This window comes from Anomalospiza imberbis, chromosome 2 (genome assembly GCF_031753505.1).
Source record: "Anomalospiza imberbis isolate Cuckoo-Finch-1a 21T00152 chromosome 2, ASM3175350v1, whole genome shotgun sequence".
Classification (NCBI taxonomy): Eukaryota; Metazoa; Chordata; class Aves; order Passeriformes; family Viduidae; genus Anomalospiza; species Anomalospiza imberbis.
This window is the reverse complement of record NC_089682.1, coordinates 20,608,604-20,629,548: the sequence shown is the minus strand read 5'-3', so window position 1 is coordinate 20,629,548 and position 20,945 is coordinate 20,608,604. Positions and strand designations below refer to the sequence as shown.

The following is a 20,945-nucleotide window of genomic DNA, read 5'->3' as shown; positions in this document are numbered from 1 at the left end:
TTCACAGGAAGGTAGGGAAATGCATTTACTGAGGAATCCCAAAAAATGGAGGAATACCCAAAAAACTGATAAACCATTAATTAGAAGAGATTCATCGCCTTTAATGGTAGTGACAGTCTAGAGTACATTTTTGGGGTCACAGAGTCAATACAATGCTATTTTCATGATGGTTTATTTTTAATGTGGCGTTTCTGAAAAGTCACACCCGTGCCTTCTTTGGAACAAAGAGTTACATAGTTCTGAATAGCTCAGCAGCTCACAGAAATAATAGAGGACAAACAGCAGATCATTTAACATGTGGGTAATGAAGAACTTTATTCTTCCACAGTATTCATTGGAACACAGAGTATACATTGCAGTGCACACAACAGAAAATTACTAAGATATCGACCATGGTGTATATTGCTGGAACCTCATAATAGTATTATTTAATGATAGATACCAGGATACGTTGCTCTGCTGTATCAGTTTTTGTTATGTTACAGTGTATCTCACAATTATCTGGTGCATGACATCAGGTTTTAGAAAGAATTGTCATTTTGGATGGCTCGGTATTTATCTACTGGCTTTTAATCAGACTCTGTGCTATTATATCTTGCTATGTTCAATAAACCCAAAATGTATTTATAGGTCTGTGTCTGGCAATTTCTATGGATGATGGATTCAATCTTATTAGACAGTCACTTTGATTTCTCTGATAAATTTTTAATACTCTATGCGCAGAATAGCAAAGGGTAGTTCTCACTGCTTTTTTGATGACCAAGCCTGGACTACTACAACATGCAATCTAAATAAATAAGGCAATATCAAGATTCTTCAAACCTAGTATAAAATCTTTTCATTTTAGTGATGAACTGGAACATTTTTCCAAGTTCATCATGCTTTTGGGTATTCTTTATATCATAGCATGAAAGTTTGGATGAGTTTTTATCTTGTAAAATGTGAGTCAGTAGGATCTGAACCCAGCTGAGTTTATGGACTAATTTCCAGCCTTAAAATGTGACAAATATAATGGAGTATTTTATTTGTTCCATTTGCAGTATTACATCACAAGTCAATCCTGTCTGCCTTTTGCACAAACAGTGTATAGCCTGTGAGAATAAAGAGAAAGGATTTGTCACTTGCAGTCCTCTTTGTTTGGGATTCACAGCGTGTTTTAAGGACACCCATTGGGTGTTTGTGGAATGGTGACTTTCATATTTCATATTGTGGCCATTAGCAACCACAGATAAATTTAATCATACCACTCAAAGAACACGGAAAGCTGTACAGAATACTAATAATGTGAATCATGAATTTTTAAGCTCTCAGAGGACACTCTAAAAAGAAATTGATTAATCACTGTGCTAAAATAATATAACACCTCGAAATACTTTTACTTGGGCGAACATCATAAGATAGTGGTTTAGTGTCAATACTGGATGGCAGTAGTCTCCATAAAGCAGGTCTGGCTCAGTAATGAGTTTGCAGGTATGTTAATTACTTTAGAATCACTTAGGATTTCTCTAATGTTCATCTTCTGCTTAACTTGGTGCACCTACACCTGTGTACGCACTCAGCACATGAAACCCGTTCCTGAATTTGATGGAGTTTTGGTTAGTTCACTCATCTGTGTTAATAAAACAAAACCAACCTGCTCAGTGAGCAATCAGATCATACCGCAGTTTTCTTTCTACCTAGGGGGCAAGGAGTAGCATTTCACATGTCGGTACAAAAGGGCTGTGTGGAGCTTCAGAAGGTTACAGCACTAGGAACCATGGCATGTCCTCCAGAAATCCTGGTGCTGCAGCCAGCGGGCTCAGAAACACAACCATGGTTTTGCAGCACAGCCTTTGTCATGAAAGCTACTCCATCACTCATGTAAACCCTGAGCCATCTTGCTGTGGAAAACTGTCAATTTATTGATTTTTCTAGTTCTCCCTTTTTTTTCACACTATCACCCTGCAAAAAATATGCAGTAGGGAAAATGGTAGCAAAGCAATTGGTAATTCTTTATGACAAATTGCATAGAAGCAGCAGGATGCACGAGATGCTTACTAGAACTACAGTTTAAAAACAAACATCATATATAAGCATAATATTTAAGGCTTCAAAACAGATTAACATAGTAAGTGGCACTAAACATATTTAAAGAAGTAAAGGATAAAAGTAAAATAAGTATTGTAGCATCTTAATCAAAATTAAATTTCACAGCATACGGGGGGGTAGAACTGTGAAGTCTGAGAGATTGGTTCCATTTGCTGTTAATGTTCGGCTCTCATGCACTGGGTTTTCTGCCCTGAAAGAAAAATATGAGTTCTCTAGAATAATCCAGCTTTTCATTCTATTTTGCAGCCTTATCTAAGCAGATGAATCTTGATAATTCCTAAAATGGGAAATTTGCCAGCTGAGACAAACCTAGAGGGCAACAAATGGGCAGCGATGACAGAATGTCTTGAATGCTGAGAATGTTGTTTTGATTCCACACAGTTTAAAAATATATTTGTCTAGTGGAAGGTAAAATTTTACACAGACAGATAACACAGGAGATCTCTGAGGCATTACACACATGCACACACAATATTTGTTTGGATTTTTTTTTTCTGTAGGCTTAACCCAGATAAATTAAATTACAAAAGCTCTCGGAAAAAAAAAAAAAAAAAAAAAAAAAAAAAAAAAAAAAAAAAAAAAAAGCAAAAAGGAGGGGGTGGGGAGGAGGCAGGGCACAAAGCAGTGAAATCAAAGCAACTCTGCCTTAGGGCTGCAGAGATTTCCTTATCTTATCCTGCTGTTTCTAGGTATTGCAAAACATATGGCTCACCTTTAGGGGCAGTCCCCAAACAGTGGGAGATGTTGCATCCCATCTGTGCTGCAGCAACTGGAGGTGCAGTAACAAGGTGAATTGAGGACGCCAAGATGACTGTGTTTAAACTCATTGCTGGTTGGGGGCAGGGTGGTGGGGCACATTTATTTTGGGTGGGTTTTTTTACCTACCATGTGGATGTGCCTTATAAGTCTGAACACAGGTTCTGTTGGAGAAAAATAGTTTTGATGAAACTTGGTAGCCTGAATCAGGTGTAAAAATTTCAGGATCCAAGATATTGGGAAAAGCAAAGAAAGAAAGAAAAGCTAAGCATGAAAGCATTTCTCTGTCTCCCACATTTTATTCTGGCAGCAGCTGAACTGGCTGAATAGGCTCCCGTCCCCCACTGTTCACAACTGTTCAGTATTGCTCCCACGAGATTTGGTTGATCATGTAGGCACTCTCTGACCTGACTCATTCTCTCTAATCTAGCCTAGTCCGAACACTTTCTAACACTAACTCTCTGAACTCTTTAATAAGAATCTTTTGGACATGAGCACTTATTCCACAGACACTGAGGGGCAGCCATGTTCAGCAGGAATGTAAGGGAAGAGTGATTACGAGGAACAAGGGAATATTGCTTCACCAGTGAAGCTTCACTCAGAACAAGAAGCATAATGACAGACTGAAATTGCACACTACACTGGATAGAATGGAGAATATACCTGGACTTACTCTGATGAAAATTAACATCTTCGTACCTGTCCCCCAAAATTTCTAGGCCAAGCTTCTAAGCCTCTAAGCTTATGCCACAGAATTTTCCTAAATAATTTCAAAGGCCAGGGCAAAAATTACTTAACACCTTTGCATTTCACTAAAACACGTTAATGTAAACAAAATCTGTAAACTGAGATGCGAAAGGTGTCTTAATGATCTTTTTTTTTTTTTTTTTGCTTCTATCATTGCTATAATAATTCTTTTACTTCAATGAGTCTTTTGCTATTAGGTCCTTCTTTTCCTGCTAATGTAATACAAGAAAACCACTTACTATAATGAAGACTGAATATTCATACCCAGCTTTAGGCATCAGCATCCATATACATAAATTGGAATCAAAGTTAAGTGGCAGGAACATCCCTGACATGTTCTGTCATGATATAAAAAGGATCATTTTCATTTATTACAGCAAATAAAACTAGCTATCTTCCTGTGCAAATATTTGTTCTCATTTTTCATAGTTTTCTCAATGTGCAGAAGGAGAGTTGAGCTTGCAAGATGAAAAGACTGACAGGTTTCCAGAACTGCAGGCTACTTCCCTTTTGTTTTGAAGTCAATGGCAATTGTACTTCTGAGACCCTGGGAAAAATCACCTTTTAATGCTGACTAAAAGTAACATCCCATATTGTCTGCATAAAGTTCAGTGATATAAAATGTACATGAAGATGTAGTACTGTGTTAGGGCATGCATGTAAATGCACAAATATGAATAATCTGCATTGCACTTTGAATTATTGTCCTGATCTGACTTCCAGGTGTTCCTTATTTATTAGGTAGCATTTCAGAAGACAGACCTACTATTCATTGAACAGACCTAAATGTATTTATTTAATAACAGTAATGCACAGGTAAGCATTAAACACTGGGGGATACTTCACAATGATGGAGGTAATAAAAGTTTTTTCCCATTTCCACTTTTGAGCTCCTTGTAAGGTCCTTGCAAGTTTTCAAGAAATTATGTTTGCAGCAACAGGATCAGTGCCTTTGGACCCTAATGCTGGAGTAGCAAGGCTGAGGAAGCTTCAGGGAGAAGGAAAGCAACTTGGCAGTTTTCTGCATTTCAAAAGACCTTCCCCCTCCTCAACAGGTTTAACTAATTAGTTGCATTTTCAGAATTTGGTGTGGTTTTTAATTTGTTTTATTTTGTTGTGTGAATGGATTTTATTAGAGTTTTGAAACTTGATGCAGATTTGTTTCATCATGGCTTTGGAAAATACTTTAGAAATTTTACTATTTGTGAACATACTATGAAGTAGAACGATGTATTGAGTGCGTGGCTTGGATAACCATTTGCTAATACTGAGATGTTGAATATGCTTTCTGTTTGTCCCTTCATTTAAGTAGTCTAAAGAACCATTATAAATCTCTGAGCTTCATTAGCTAAATACCTTTTGAAGCAGATAGAAAATTGAAATCAAAGACACCAAAGATTAATAGATCATACCATTTATGGTGTCAGAATTGCATTAAAGCACAGAACATAGGTGTATTGAGAGATAATCCTTTATTGAATTCATTAAAGGAATTTATCTTAATCTTTTTACATAAACAAACTTTTCTAACATGTATATTGGTCAAACTTGTCATATATGCTAGCAAAAGAGGTGAATTTTGTCTCAGTGTAGAGATGTGGATACCCATTTACTCCTGTATGGCATATAATGATGAGACAGCTACTGTCAAGCATCAGATTAATCAGAGTAACAAGACAAAAATTTATCAAAGTTATTTACTATAACATGCAGGTGGTAATTTTGAAGGTTTTTTTTCCCTGAAATTTCACTTCTGCTGCTGACTCTTAAAATATATTATTATAAAGTTTCAATGTGTTGAAATTACCTGTGTTACTGACCATGTCCAAGGACTGGGTTCCTCAGACCAGTGCCCTTTACCACCAAGTCTTTGTGATGTTCATTTACCTGTTACTTCATCCACGTCTTTTGAAATGCTCAGTTTTTTCACAGCCATGTTTACTGCAAATTATTTCACGTCCTGCTCTTTTTTTTCATTTAGTGTATTTCTCTAGCCAGTATTCTCAGCTGCATTTTTCATATCCAGACAGTATAACCTATTAATCTGTCCTGCATTTTAATTGGGGGTAGATTAAAATTCACATACATACCTCTAAACTGTAATTTAATTTAATATAAATAGTTTTTACTCCTATATCTCTGCAATGATTTGGGTAAAAGGAAAAGGTAATTTGAAAGAGAATCTGCAGTGTAACAAAAGCATTCTGTATCTTTAATCATCAGTGTTAGCTTTATTATGGTTATTTAAGCAGCATAAGCTTTATATGATCAGAAGAAATGCCTCGCATTTGGTATCTTTAAGACCTTGGATCTGTCTGGATTCAATATGCAAGTTGGTGCCCTGGTATTTTTTATTAAACTCCATATTTTCTATGTAAATAGCATAACAAGCATATATCATTTTAGTATGGAGAGGTTCTTACTGTAGGATCCTATGATAATTCAGGACTTCAGAAGGTCCAACACCCAGCTCAAAGCCGGACCAGCTTTGGGGTTAGTTATGGCTATTCTAGGCTTGATCTAGTCAGGAGTCCAAGAATAGAGACTACACAGAAATTGTCTTGCAATAAAATTCATTATCTTTCTAATGCTGAAGACAATAATTACTGAATATAAAAATCATTTTTCAGATGTCTATTACAAAGGGTGCTCTTTTTGTAGATCAGTGTGTTAAGTCACTTCTGCCATGCTTTTTAGAACAGGCGTTTATTTGCACCCCTAAAATGCTCTGCATTTTTGCATTTGGCTGCTTAACATGGCATGTCCTTCCAAGTGTTCACTTCCTGCCATACAAAGTATGGATGTTAGTGGACTGTGGCTCCAGTTGCTTCATACTTAGATGATTCCTCTTCTCCTCAAACTCTTCTTTGCCGCCTCTATTAAAAGACCTTGAGAATTCAGTGCAGCTATTTAAACATAAAGCTGCTGTACATTTGCCCCTGATTAACAGGGAACAATCTGTATATATAATAATTTTGACAGTGCTTTAAAGAGATACTGCTTACTTCAAGAATATAAAAGTTGTCTCAGAGTACCCAGGAAATTCAGCTTCACTGACAGTATAGCAAGTTTCTTCATAAAGCACACAAATGAAGGCAGTGTTTCGTTCTTTCCTGGCAAAGACAGTTTCCTAGTTAGGAAATTCAGGACCATGATCTGTTTTATTAAAGATGACTAAAAACAGGAGAAGATTTTTTTAATGTTTTTTACTGCAGAATGTTCTTTTGATTAGATCTGATGTTTGCTCTGCTCAGTACCACTGCATTTCAAAGGAGTATGTGTTAAGAGGAGTGTGAAATTCTGCATTTCTTGTGAATGTGTGACTGACAAGTGTTGAGGTTCGTATGGTTTGGGGCAACCCTTGCTCAGGATACTGTCTGCCCTTTGTGGGAGTAGAAAATGCACTAAACAGAGAAGATGAGGCTGGGAAGGAAGAGGCTGTCTTTGAGCGACAGGCAAGTTGACTGGCTGATGTGCAAGTGTCAGCGTCTCTGGGATGAGTTTTCCAGTTTCAGGCCGGAGGGAGGGAGTGGGTGGAGAAGTCATATGAAACTGAGATTTCTGTTCTGGGGTTCACATGAAGAAATCTCAAACAGTTCAATATTTAATAAGCTGCTTAGTACTTTACCGGGTGGTATAAAGACCTGTGATTGCATTTTTGAAAATCAAGTAATGTCCAAGTAGCTGTTGTTCTTTTTGGCCTTGTTCTGAGGTGGTTGGTGCTGCTCCCAAGAACTGCTGCCGGTACCTCATCCTGTTGCTGCTGCTGCTTGATTCACCAGCTAAGTCATTTTACATCACTGAATTTATTTTACTTATCTATGTCATTGTTAAAAGTTCAAGTGTAGCTTTTCTATTCATTCTTTAAATTCAGACTGATGTCCACGAGTTAACTGTAACTTGTGGTACTACATTTTAGAGAATTTTTGTATGTTGGCTGTTGGCTTTACTACAAGCATATTGTTTAGGTTCATGTAGAATACAAGAAGTACAAGTTTCTTGTTTTATTGTTTTTCAACATCAGTATTTTCTGTGTCCATGATGAGAACATCCAGAGGAAATAAACAATGAAACAGTGCTACTACTCTAGCTGGATCCTGTGATTGCAAGCCAGAATGTGGATTATTGACCACAATATAATGGATCTAGAAGAAGGGCACCTTAGGAAGGAAGCACAAGCATATAACGTCCTAGAGTAAATTTTTTAATAATTCAAAATGATTTGATGAGAATTTAGCATTTTTACAATAGCTTCATTTCCACAGTAGTATGGCACACTTTGGAATACCTTGGCTGCCCATAATTTCAGCCTCTGCAGAGGTTACTTATTGAAATCTATCTGGAAATAAAAGTCATGGGGATAAAATGGGTTTCAGTACAACATTAGAAAACTCTGCCCAAGAAATTATATAAATGTTTTTGTACTTTTGTGTACTTTTTTTACTTTTGTACAGCTTGCAAAGTGTGTAGATTAGTGGCAGCATGATGTTCAGTTCATGGCTATTCAATGTAACTCTAGACAGCTTTAAAATGTCTTTTGTCACCTATTGTTCAGAAAGATGTACAAGAAGTAAATAGTATGAAGAAATTTTAGCTTGACAGCTGTAGTCGGTCCATCCTCAGGGGCATATGCTGAAAATTTTCCTCTTATGCAAACTTCTCTTGAAACTTCAGAATGGCTGGAAAGCTTCCAAAAGTCTTTTCAATGTTTTTGCATTTCCCTATTATTTTTGGCATCATATAGTTCCATAATGCATACATTTGATTTTCATTTTCTGCCTGATAGCTCCAGCATTTTATACTTAGTGGACTAATCAAACAAATAACTTTGGTCAGTACTGGGAAGAGATGAGTGTGTTATAAGTCTCTTCTCTCCCCACTCTTAACACTGGTTTTTCCTTTGCAAAAATGTACCCCATAAAGCACAAACCAGAATGTGGGCTTGAGAAATATTATTAGTAGAATGGGTCCATAGCACCAGTGATTCAGTCATCTGTCAGCCTGATAAATGGATTAGTGTAAGAGGTGTTCCAGTGGGGAAATGAAGCCCATAGGGCTTCCAGCTAATTATATTTAAGTTGTTTAGTACTGCTGGGAAGCAGCATTCAGGCAATTACTGAAAGCTTTGATGCAGTGTGCACTATTAGAGTGTGGGTTCAGAAACTCATTACCCTTTCGTGCTTGTGTTGGATGGATTCTAGGAAACTGACATGAAACAGAGAGCAGGAATCAATAACTAGAAAGGCATTTTAGTTCACTTTTGATCCATTTCCTGATTCAGCAACTTCTAGCCTAGAGCACTTCATACAATTCCTATAATGTAAGGGGGAAAATGTGACTTAAATATATTAATTATCACCTATATATACATCTTGTTACAGTGATGTGTAGCTGAGGTTCCACCCAAGATGAAGTTTCAAAAGGTCTTTTAAGGACAAGCTGCTCCTCTAATGCCATGCCACAAGTCCAAAGTGCCTGCCATCTCTGCTCCTCCAAAGTTGATTGTAGTAATTTCTCCTAAAGCCTGATCTTGCAGTGTTTATTGATGCCTCTGCAACATCAAGATTTTATTACCATGGTGCCCATGGTATCCCACCTTCAAAATCTCTTGGAAACTACAGCTAACCCAAAACAAAACTGATTGTATTGGCTACACAAATTAAACCTTGTTTACGAGAATTGTACTGGCTCTGTCTTTGCCATGGGCTGCAATTCATGTTACTGATGCACCTTGGGAAAACTCTACAGGCTGTGGGTCATTCAGACGTGGGAAACAGCAAATCCTTTCACCGTAGTGCTCTGCAGTTGGGCACCTCCAGGGTGTGCATGCTGAAAGCAGTGCAGTGTTTGTACAACTGCAGGCCAAAGACTTGAAAGTTAATTTCTTAGGTTAGGCTGACAGATCTACTCAGGGCAAAAGCTACATGAATTAATCAAAATTGTGTGGTTTTCTTTATGAGCTTGCACTCACTTTTATATCTGGTAATGGTGACTGCTAAGGTAATGCAGAGGAGGCTGCATTTCTTCTTTCCTGTTTCCTCCTCTGCTTTTGCATGAGGTAGAGCTAAATAGGCAAATGAGAGTATTACAGTTCAATGCTTCTGAAAGGGATAATTCTTTCCCACCTACCTGCACTATCACAAAATTAATAATTAAACTCCTTTCTTTATGTTTTACCACAACAGTCCTAGACTGTGGGTTTTGTTTCATGTTTAAAAAGTTCAGCAGAATTCTCATGAGTTACTGTCAAGAGAGAAGTTTGGGGGTTTGGTTTTTTTGAAATCTGGACTTGTTAATTAGAAAATTGACATTTGGTTTGCCTGAGGGTTGGTAAAATAAATCTTGTGCTATTTGATACTTACATATCTTTCTGATAAAAAGAGTATCTCAATTGCTGTGTTGTTGGCCACAGCACCCATGAATCTGTCCACATACTGCAAAAAGTCCTCTTGCAGTAGTAAGCATTTCCAGTTTTGGTACTGGGTTTGGTTGCTGACAGCTAAGCTATTCATAAATCCATTATTATCACTGAAAGTTCTGTCCTGTTAAATAATGATGGATAACTCATGTATCTCCTGTGAAACTATTACACATGGTAGAGAAAATATTTTCTACACTCAAATACACAACTGAAGCAGAAAAAAGCTGAAGCTGTCGAAGTGTCTGTGCAGGCAAAGTGCTGACAGTGGTACGTGATTTTGAGAATTGATGCTGTCAGTTCCAGTCTGGCTCCAAGACTGGTTGGATTGAGTCACTGCTTGGGCTGCTAAGAGTTAATTTGTCTTGGGAGGGACTTGTGTAAAAGGGGTAGCATAATATAGCCAAGTTAACGAGACAGTGCTTCTGAAACTCCTAATTTCATATGTCCACTAGCTTCACAGAGTTAGTTAAGATGAAACATGAGAAGAGTTTCCACCTGCTGTTTTGTTTTCCCTTGAGAGACTTGCTTCAAAGGGGCAGCCCAGGCTCTGTGAGTTGCACCTTGGGAGAGGCTTTCAAGGCTTAAGCATTTTAAGTTTTTGTGGGAAGATGTGGGTTATTTCTGAGGGTATTTTTTTTGCTTTGGCTTAGATATTACCATGGGGAAGGTTTTTGCACTATAATGAATATTTATTTCAACATTGATTTTCAGATTTTTAACTGACCCGTGGCTTTAGTTCCTCAAATCTGGACATTCATTTATGGTATATTTAAAATAAAAAATCTCTCATAGCTTCCTTTAGAGGAAGCAGCTGTGGGGCAATAATAGATACATAAGTGTCTACAGTGGGAATTTTTTTGTCATAGCAAGACATAAGCTGGTGTTTATTTACTCTATAAGACCTTAGGGCAAATTCATTAATATTCAGAGATTGTGTGGGTTTTTCTGAACAGAGATTGCAGTTCCAGTGCATAGGTACTTGTTGGAAACATTATAGAGAAACCCAGCACGTTGTGTTGTGCTGTAAATGATGGTCCTGGTTTCTGCTCTGTGTGTCTGCAGTGTTATCCACGATCCTTGTACACACTAATTGCTGGTCATGCCCCATGGGAGCCACAGCTGTGATTATTCTGCTGTGATTATATTTATACATTATGTTAATCCATAAAGAAACTAAAACCCCAGCACATCACCAGGAGTTTGGCACATGTTGAAAATAAGTCTGCACTGACTTGTACACTTTTTAGGAATTGCTTTAGAAAATGCATTTTGGTTATTTTTTGCAGAAGGCTTGCATAATTGTTGATGTCCTGTTAGAATCTTCTATATAGTCATGGTATACTTCCATATAGTATAGTGTATAGTATAGTATATTATCGTATACTCCACCAGGGGTAGTTTGAAAATGTTGAAGCTGTTTAACAATTTGAAAGAAAGCAAAATATTGTGCACTAGGTATCTTGCATTTCTTTCCCAGAGATATAATGCAATCTCTGCTTTTGTAATTCAGTGTCTTTTGAAGATTGCCTATTTAGCATTTTAACTTTCCTGTGCCTTTAAAGGCCAGAAGGGAGTGGGATAATAAATTAGCTACCCAGTTAATGTTTTTTTCATTATGAAAATGTTAAGAGAAATATGCTGAAATGTGGTAGTAATGGCACTAGTTTGGTGTCTCCTCATCTGTATTGTTTAGTAAAAAGAAATGGAATTATTTATCTGAAACTATGCAGAAATAGTACTTAAACAGAAATCAGATTGGAAAAATATTAAGCAGCTAAATGTATTTAGAGGAATTGAGTCTAATTCATGATGTGACTGATTATTCCAAGTTTTAGAGTAAAACTGCTGTACTGTTTATGTGTCCTTACCCCAGCCACCTGCCCAGCCAGTAATTTCAAGTGCCTCCTATAAATTTGGCCCCCAGTTTCAGTTTCCTACAGTACCTCAGGTGCCTGCAAAAGGAAATCTACATGTGAAGCAGATGATAAATGCACTGTTTGGTCTGTGGCCCGCTAAGGGTAGCACCAAATTCAGCCTTCCTTTAAGGAGCATCCCTTCATTGACTTGTCAGTGCAAATGTTCTGGGCAGTTTGTCCCTGACATGGGGCTTGTCCCCTGCCCTGGCCAGGGCAGGAAAGGCCTCAGTGCTTCTCTTTAAGTTAGGCTGGCACTGGGGACAGTCACAGCGGGGTTGGTGACTTATTTCATTCATCAGCTGCCCACATGGGAGGTGGTGCCAGGGTTTTCCATGGTTTTACTTCACAGAGATTTTGTCCAATGGAGGAGCTGAGAGATAAGGAGATCAATGAAAATGTTTGCATAGGTTGAACTAATGTGTTTTCAAACATAGTGCAAATCCAAAGTCAAACCTTCTGTACCAGATGTGCAATTAGTAAAAAAAGGAAGGAAGTTTTTAAACTTTTATTTCTGGTTGTTATTTAAACATGGTTACATTTCTTGACACTTAGCAGCCCAAGGCACAGATTAGCAACAGCACCAATGCTAGCTGAATTAAGACATCCAATAACTTTCCTATCCTTTGCTAAAGGGGTGAATTTTTTAAGCTTGCTCACTGTCACACCAGTGTAACCTTTAGGCCATAACTTGGTTTTATTTCCTTTTCTTCTTCCTTTGTCCCTTTGCAAGAAGCCCATGTTACTTGTGTGCCCAGAGTGAGGCTGCTGTTGCAGGGAGGGGGCTGGAAGCAAACTGCTGTGAGGCCACAGCAGCTCCTGGATGTTAGCTGAGATGGGCAACTGCTTGGCTAACCCACTGAAATACCCCACTGAGAAGGTTTTTCTGCCCAGAAAGCTTACTGTCCACAGGGACAGGACTGGCAAGCAGTTATTAACGTGAAACACTGTGTTTATTGCTCCATGCACAGATTCAGAGAGCATCATTTGTATTGCCTGCCTTCAGTCATCTGACTGATGCCCCAAGTGACCCTTGTGAAGAGAGCTCCTGCTACCACTCTCCTGTGACTGAGTCCTTTCAGCTCATGGAGGACAGAGTAAGCTTCCTAAATTAGAAGTCAGACTATTATTGCAGCAGAATTTAGTCTACCTGTCTCTGGAAGGATGGCAATAGTTGTGTGACTCCACATGGCTCTCTCCCTCTCTCACTATATATGTGTGTATGTATGCACATGTATGTTGCTAAATATTTGCTGGCACCAGCAGCTCAGCATGCACAGTGCTCACCAGTACCCAGTTTAGCTACAAAACCAGACAATTGGTTTTCATCATAATATATTTAATTTATGAGCAGGAAAGGATGGCTACAGCACCAAATCTCCCTTTCTCTGTATTGGAGACTCAGCCTGTCTGTATGAAACAGAGTAACTTTTGTATGACTGCAGGATGTCTTGTGTTTTCACAAAAATTCATCTTCTGGGAAAGTTCCACTAAAGCTTAGCATAAACAAATGGAGAATCTCTGCATTCTCCTTTGGACAGTTGCACTAATGGTTAGTCACAGGTGATGGAAAATGTTTTATTTCTCATTTGAATTTCTTGTCAGCTTCTAGATGCTGATTTGTTTTCTGCAAACCCTTTGCTAGATTAAAAAGCCAGTTGGTACTTAGTATATTCTCCCAATGAAAATACTTAGATGCTGTAATTAGATCATCTGTCTTATTTTTTTCTTTGTTATAAACTACACCAGTGGAACTCTCCAGATATTTCATATTAAGGTACTTTCTACACTGCTCTAATCACTTTTGCAGCTGTATTCTGTGATCTCTGGTGATGGATTATTTTTCAATTTCTTTGTAAATTGTGAAGATCTTATCCTACTGTAAGTAATTATAGGTTGTAATGCTAATATTATAAATGAATGTTTAAAAGAACATTTTTGTCTTTGCCTACTGTTTATTTCAAAGCTTATATTAATATTTACTTCTATATGAAATCAGATTTGAAGAAACTCTTTGAGTAAAACATTGTGTGTAGGGCCATATGATACCATATGATTAGTAGGAGTATCTGGTATTCTACAGTATCCTTTAAACTCCATGAATCTTGCAGAAGCCTTCATTCCAGATGAGCCAGTTATTTCCCTGGTATTTGACATGAGAGCAACCTCAGTATGAATTAGTTACTGTTGCATAGCACAATGTAGGTATACTGAATAATTTTAGTATCATAATAATCTTAACAATTTTCCCATAAGACATGGGAATTCCTCTAATTGTTGCTTGGATTTTCAGATTTTATATTTACACACAGTTATGCTTCTTGAGTATATTGTATTTTGCATAAACATAACATGCTTCACAGGAAAAATGAGATGGGAAACAAGTTGTTGATGCTGCAACCATGGCAGTTTGATGGGGCTTTGAGCAACCTGGTCTGGTGGGAGGTGTTCCTGCCTATGGCAGGAGGATTGGAACTAGATAAGTTTTAAGTCTCTTCAAACCCCAACCAGTCAATGATTCTATAGTTTAAAAAAAAAAAAAAAATATGAGATGGAGACATGAGTACAGTCAACTCAGAATGCCATCTGAGAATTAGACAGGTGATTAGATACGTAACCACGTAGATGAAGATTTAGATGCATTCAGTAGACTAACTCAGAAAAACTGTGGATGTCCAGCTGATGTATTGCTACTAGTTTGAGAAGCTTCAGTAGGCAAGTGTTGTCCCTTGTGTAGTCATTCACCTCTGATTAGGATAGATGTAACTCTCTCTGAAGTGACTAGTTGTATTTGGTTAGATGGTGTATTTATGTCACAATGAAGTAGAGGGGAACATGTTGTTGTACTGCAGACTGAGAATTAGAACTGGATTTATGAAAGCTTTTCCTGATAATGTGTTTAAATCTGTTATCTATTAAATTGATTATATCATGAAATGATACTTAATGTATAGTTGTTGTGGTTTAACTTAAGCTGGTAGCTAAGTACCAGACAGCCACTCGCTCCACCCCCCTACTCACCCCAGTGGGATGGGGAGGAAAAAAGTAAAACCCATGTGTTGAGATAAGATTAGTTCAATAATGGAAATAAGTAATTAATAAGTAAAGTATAATACTAATTATAATATTAATGAAGATAATGATGATTCAAAGGGAGATAACAAACCAAGAGAGAGAAACAAAGCCCAAAAAGGACAAGTGGTGCACAATACAATTGCTCACCACCTGCTGACAGATGCTCTGCCCAGCACCAAGCAGTGAACAGCCCCTCCCTGCCAGCTTCCCCCAGTTCACATACTGGGTGTGACATTGTATGACTTGGATTGGCCAGATCATGACAGCTGTCCCAGCCATGCTGCCACCAGCTCTTGTGCACCTTCGCACTGGTAGAGCACGGGAAACTGAAAATCCCTGACTTAGTGTGAGCAGTGCTCACCAACAGCTAAAACATCCCTGTGTTACTAACATTACTGTCATACTGAATCCAAAATACATCACTGTACCAGCTGCTAGGAAGAAAATGAACTCTATCCCAGACAAAACCAGGACAATAGTTTTAAAAGCTGTCAGACATTTATGTGGAAGAGAATAATTAATTTTAAAAGTCTCCAGTGACTTCTCATTTCACTTTACAGCATTTCATTATTAAATTATATATACAAAAATTGACAAATTTCCTTTAAAAAAATTGACAAAATTCTTTAAGACTTAAGGCTTGAAATGGAAGAATAAGGAACTAGTCAATATACGTGGTGCTCGAATGGCAAAGGCAATAAGAAATCAGGTTTACTTATCATGCTTGTTGGCAGGATTGGAAAAGTCTCCAAATAGGTTTATTATTGCAGATGAATGCCAGGCTGTCTTTCATGTTTGATTTTCATAAATGCTTGCCTTCAGCCTTGCCCCGGAAACACTCAAGAAAGTGATTTCTTTTGCCTACTTATTTCTTGCATGTAGGTGATGCTCAATCAGTTTCCCACTGGAGGCTCTCTGAGGGAGCACTTTTGTGTGTCCCACTGTTCAGAGGCAGCTCACTGCCATTTCAGTCCTGTGTTCAGCAGTGGTTCTGAGTGAATTGCTTGCTGTTGGTATACTTGACCAGAGAGGCTGAAAATTGTTGAATCAAGCTCATGGTATATTAGGATCCTTCCAAGCTCCTGAAAAAGTGCATGGCTTTGCAAAGTGCTCAAATATTGTGTGTCACTGGGGATTGCCCTCACCTTTCTAATTCTTTTGGTGATGGGTGTTGGGCTTTTTCCCCTTAGAGTTTAGCTAAAGCTCCTAATCTGGAAGCTCAGACCTTGGTGAAGGCCAAAAGCAAAGGGAGTCAAGTGCTTGTGTTTTGCTGAGGTGATGCACACTGGTTTGATGGTGCCTCTGTCTCCTTGCAGCCTCCTCATCTGTCAGATGCGGTGATCTCCATGGTAACTCAAACCCCCAGACTTTTGACAGCAGCCTGCGAGGAGCAGCATTCAGCAGCTCGAGGGTCTCAGGACCAGGTAAGCCGAAAGGAATCACCAAATAAGAGCTGAGCTCACCTCAAGTGTGCCACTTCCTGTCCTGTCAGGTTTTGCCTTGGTGAAGTTGCCCAGGCAGTCAGGTCCTGTGCACATAGGTGATGATGGACTCCTACCAGTGTTGTCACTTAAGGCTGTGGCAGTCCAGTTCTCCTGAGCAGAGCATTTGACAAAAAGTCTGCATTTGTTCAGGGTTGATTTTAAAGATACAGACTGAAGAAGCAAAACAAAGAAGTACTGTACAATTCTTTAAGTGGCTTTGTTCTTAAGTAATTGCTGTGGTAGGAAATAACCCCAAAACATATCAACAGTTAGATCTGTCTTGCCACTGTGCCCACTCCACCATCAGTACTGCCCAAGCTGTAGCTTTAGGCCTGAGCCATCCTATTCTCCTACAATGTATCAGAGACAGCTTCTTGTTCATGTAACATTAATTGGTTCTCTGCAGCATTTTCAAATTGTTGCTGTACTCTTTCCACATGAGTTTCTGTGCTAATAGCAGCATGTGGGGCGTTCTGGTTAAGAAGGTACAGAATTCTTCCTCTTTTTTTGTAAATAATGGAAAAAGAACAAGATCTTTGTCATTTTGGGAAAGCGGTGCAGACACTATATAGCTATATTCACTACTCCAGTACTGCTAGTGCTGTGAGCTAAGGTAGTATCTCTGCTCTTGTGCACTTACATGTGTGGGAGATTTATTACTCCCTTTTGTTGTCAGGCTTCGCTGTCATTTGTATTGAGTTGTTTCTGTGCCATTAAGATTGTATGTATTTTGTAAGTCTGTGGGTTCTGTGCACTATTTTCTGGGTATTGCCTGCATTGTTTCTTGCTTGCTACATAAGTCCACTTGGCTGTAATGCACTGTCTCCATCATACAAAGAAATCCATATTATTCTGGATAACAATTATGCTGCCTTTACTGACCAGTTTGACGATTTTTGTGCCATTGCTGCTATCAACAGTATTTACTTCTGTATCATTGATGATACTCTTAAATAGGGTTGAGTGAGTATTGGATGTCTCAGTTGGAGGAATGTAGAGCACTTTTTCAATTATTATTTCCTGGTAACAACTAGTTTTTTATATGTATGTCTTAATCACATTTGATGATACTGATAATAATTTCTTACTCTGAGTTTTGTGTGGCTGCAAGGTAAATGCCATTCAGAAGTCTGTGTGTTTCATTTGTGGAATAACATCTGCTGACCAGAGTTTGTCACTTTATCAGCTGATTAAATAAAATTCTCTATTTTATTTAGCAAATTTCTATAAAATAGTGTTGACTGGCATCAGCTTTGTTCATGTAATTTCCCAGTGAGTTTATCCTTTGTAAGTTCAGTGGTTATTTTGCCTGACATTAGTAATGTCATAGAGCTGTATAATTACTGAGATCCACTGCTTACCATCCTCAACTATTAGCAGAAAATGCTACCAATCTTACTGAATTTCTCTGGTGCTCCAAAATGTATTGAAAATTAGCATCATTGAAATGATCCTTTCACAAACATTTTTAAGACTCTTAAGGCACAAACTATTGCAGTGTAGTAATTTAAAGTTGTCTTTTAACGTTCATTTTGGTTACTAACAGCCTCCTTAGCTCTAAAAATGCTTTTCTTCTACTTAGAAGAAAGTATATGTTACTTGTTTGGGGCTTTTGTGTAGCATGTTTGTATTCCTTTAAAACATGAATCCCAAGTTGGAGGCCTTGTGCTTTTTCAGTTAGTGAGATTTTTCCATTAGAATTAATTTCATTGGTTTTTCAAGTGTAATCTGTATTTCAAGCTAATTACACCCTTAACCCAGAATGGGAGTATGATTTTTTTGCCACAGGTTGCCTTTTTTGGGCTATTTAATCATTACCTTTGGTCCCTGGTGGCAGTGGGGTAGTGACAGCTCTCCACATTTTTACCCTTGTACTTTCTCCCAAGTGCCAATTTTTTCCCTAGTTTACTAGGCTAATGAACTGCCATCCTTGCTATTAACTAAACTGTTTCAAATACCAAAATTATAATTACACTCTGGGCCTGTGCATTCAATATGTATTCTAGCAATTAAATTTGGGAGTGCCTGATGAATTAGTACTGACTGCATGGCTTTGCTAGCTTACTTCTCGCAGATGAATGGTCTTCACAGTTCTTTTAGTGTTTCACAAATACATACTTAAGCAGAACATCCAGTTCTCTGATACAGTTTGGTGGCTTGCTTTATCTCAAATTGCAAGAGTATATCCTTCTGGGGTCTGCTAGTGTGTTGTCTATATGAATTCAAGACCTTGATATCCTGAATTATCAGTAATTTTGAGGAATAATGGTGCTAATAATGTAGAGTACTATCTTCTATACCTTTGGTTCTTACTGGAGATGTCCCCAACAGTTAGGATGATAACTATTGATAACTGTTGTTGGTATGATAGGTGTGACAATGGTAAAGGTCAGCTTTATCAGGGTCATGTGGGGTATGTTGTATGAATGCACAGGAAATTACAGTATTTTGACTAGAAAACCTTGTAAAAAGCAAAATAAAGCAAAGAGATGAGGCTAAATTAGATGTCAGAAAATGAAAGGTTGGGGAAGTTCAGTTTGAAAAAGTAGGAAAAGTGGGTGTATGCACATGATACCTAGGAAGAAACAGGTCACCTTTTCCTAGTTTTGCGTTTCTTTAAGAAGAAAATGGATAGGATGTAGTGGAATGTACTTCAAATGTATCAGCATATCAACAGATTTCTGTTGTTCAGAGAGCTTGGAATAAGTGCAGTTTAGGAGTGTCAGGAATGAAATGTGGTAGTGAAAGTTGTGACTGTTGGTAAAAGTGCAGAGGCACAGATTAATATAAGAAAATATTATTTTTTTTTTTTTAAGTTTCTAGAACAGTGTTTTTTCAGAAGCATTCATTTGGTGTGATTGAGAAGAACGTTCCATTATCCATAAGTTATCACCCACATACTTTATTTTGAGGAAATAAGTATCTTCTTTTTGCATAAAAACAAACTTTCAAAACAAAATTTTTATACTATTTTCTTTGTATAAAACTGCATTTTATACAAAGAAATTAAGAGAAACTATAAACAAAATTTTGCTTGCAAATGCGTGATTCGGAAAAGTACCATAATACCCCCATGCATACTGTTCTGTGACAGGTTTTATAGTTTTTTACAGTTACTAATTTTTAATTATTTTTTCAATTTATTTAGAGCTTCTTAAGTGATATTGCACAGTCATAGGGTACAGAGACTTTCTGTATGTTAACTAAAGTTACTGTTGGCACCTGATCCCCCCCAAACAATTTTATTGGTCAGTTAGATTTATAGACTAGAAAATCAAACTGCTTTTAAACAATATCCTTTATAATTCTGAGGTTTAATTAATAAACTCTGTATTGATTTTGTTTTCTAACGTTGTTCCTCAAGTGCTGCCATCAAATAATATTGCACCTGGGGGTGTACACATGAACTATTAATAGAGTGGTTATTCTTAAAAGTCTAATGGCATCATAACTGTTCACTGAAAAATAGTTAACTGTTGTAATAATATTTTTTCAATAAGCATATTTTAAAAGAACATGAACATTCTTTGAATTTGCAGCTGTTTCATGGCTGAAGTAGAGTTTTATTTGTATATTCCCTGGTATTTCTCTTGGTGTTTGGTGAACCATGGTTAACTGAACTCCGATTTTATTAATGAAATATTAATTAGTACTTTTTGGGCTGTCAGCTAAGTCAGAAACAAGTATATGTAGCTAGAACACGGACCCATGTATTTTACATTGTAGTAGAGAGATGAAACTACTATTTCAGTCATGGCTAACTTCTGAAATATTTACTTTGAGACTTTCTCTTACACACTACAGTTTTAAACTACTGGTGGAATAAAATTATTGTGCTGCCTTTTTTTCTTAATCTTTTATCTTTAACACAGCTGAGGTTTCAAGGAAGGTTTTCAGTGATAGTAAAGAGGATGCTGGCATTCCAAAATGAGGTGGAAAAATGCCTTATCCTTTGATTTTTAAACCAAGCTGGTGATTATTTCAGGCATAGCTCAGACCTTGTAGGACTGAACTGTGATAATCCCAAACTCTGCTATTTGATTTGTAGAGCACATTATGCTATCACATTCACTGTGCCAGTCATTTGAAAGTGCTAATAAGAGATATGCAAAGTGGGAAAAGGCAATTTGTGTTGTAGTCATTAATAAGTATATATTTAGTTCAGCTGGAGTGCCAGCTGCAGGGAAAGGTTCACACCTTCATGAGCAACCACCGTGCCACAAGGAGGGGGAAGTGGAGCTGTGCCTTGCCCAAAACTCCTCTGAGTTTGCCCAGCAAAGACTTCACACAGGTCAACAATGCATTTTCATTCACCCAAAGTCTGCTTACCTTGTCTGGGCAGAGCTGCAGAAATATGCCCAGGTCAGTGAATTCAGCTTAGGCTGCTGAAGCTCAGGGAAGCTGAGGCGTTTGTTTCTTTGGACAGGCACTGTGCACACGCTGTGTGTGTGGCACATTCCG

General features: G+C 37.8%; 1 protein-coding gene across 2 annotated transcripts in view; it reads left to right on the top strand.

Annotated features, from left to right (window-relative positions):
• The window catches only part of TBL1X (transducin beta like 1 X-linked), a 193,331-nt gene that overhangs the window by 87,548 nt on the left and 84,838 nt on the right, over positions 1-20,945 (top strand). Inside the window, exon 3 of one of the 2 annotated variants that reach the window (XM_068180101.1) lies at positions 16,317-16,424. The exons of the other annotated variant lie outside the window; for it this stretch is intronic. The gene's annotated coding sequence lies outside the window, so the exon portion shown is untranslated. The remainder of the gene's footprint in view (positions 1-16,316; positions 16,425-20,945) is intronic. 2 annotated transcript variants of the gene reach the window in all.